Genomic DNA, 1,052 nt, shown 5'->3' on the forward strand with positions numbered 1-1,052 from the left:
GAGTAAATGCCCATGTGGTTTAAGATTGTCAATTTTAAATTAGCTATTTATCTCAACAAGGTAAATATGTTAACAACTCTCATAAAAAAATTCATATTCAAGTTCATCAAAATTTCATATTTATTTATTATACTTATAATGGTTTAATATTATTATTTTGGTTTTAAATTCCTTTACAAGAAAAAAAAGTCAAACACCTTATCCATTAAGCCATAAGTACCTTTATATATATAGTTTTATAGAAATAACCATATTCTTCATAATATCTTTTTAGATTCAATATAATAACTATTTATTAAAATATTTATTAAAATTTAGTATTATTGATAAAAAAAAGTAAACAATTATCACGCCCAATGGGACTCGAACCCACAATCGCTTGATTAGAAGTCAAGCGCCTTATCCATTAGGCCATGGGCGCCTTTTTTTTGTGTTTATTTAATTGTATATAATAAGTATATTCTCAATAATATTTTTTTTAGATTCAATTTATTGAATATACTTAAAATTAAAGTATTATTTGTATTTGTTTTTGGTTTTGGTTTTATTTATACTAGAAAATGTGTAACACCCATATATAATATATGTCTAGAATGTATATATTTTATTTAGTTGTAAGATTGATATTTAAATACATAAGTTCCTAGTAGCAACATTGTACATATTATATGCCCGAAAGAAAACTACAACAATGGCAAAATATATACAAGGGTGCTCAAATATAAAACTAAGAACTAGACCATGGTGAGATGATCTCCAAAAGTAAATACACAATGGATAATCCATCCAAAATATCAAAGGAAGCAAGGATGTCATGCTACTTTATCCTTACACTTCGCCTGATCAGAACCACCTGAAAATAATCAACAAATATGGGGTGAGTTAATAATCTCAGTGGATTCCCTATCTTATGCATCCACTCGGCTCTACAAGATTCTAACATCATCCTAGCTCAAGCCACAAAGGGGAAGAAGACCTGTTTTCACAAATCGTGCACTATATGGAAACATGTCGTTTAAGCTCATCAACTCAAACCATCACTAGTCGGAAAC

At 28.3% G+C, this 1,052-nt stretch overlaps 1 non-coding gene across 1 annotated transcript; it reads right to left on the bottom strand.

Annotated features, from left to right (window-relative positions):
• Nucleotides 1–348: 348 nt before the first annotated feature.
• On the bottom strand, nt 349–421 carry TRNAR-UCU (transfer RNA arginine (anticodon UCU)). Its single transcript has one exon. It is a non-coding gene; the product is annotated as a tRNA-Arg (tRNA).
• Nucleotides 422–1,052: the final 631 nt, after the last annotated feature.

This window comes from Lathyrus oleraceus, chromosome 3, assembly GCF_024323335.1.
Source record: "Lathyrus oleraceus cultivar Zhongwan6 chromosome 3, CAAS_Psat_ZW6_1.0, whole genome shotgun sequence".
In the NCBI taxonomy this organism is placed as follows: Eukaryota; Viridiplantae; Streptophyta; class Magnoliopsida; order Fabales; family Fabaceae; genus Lathyrus; species Lathyrus oleraceus.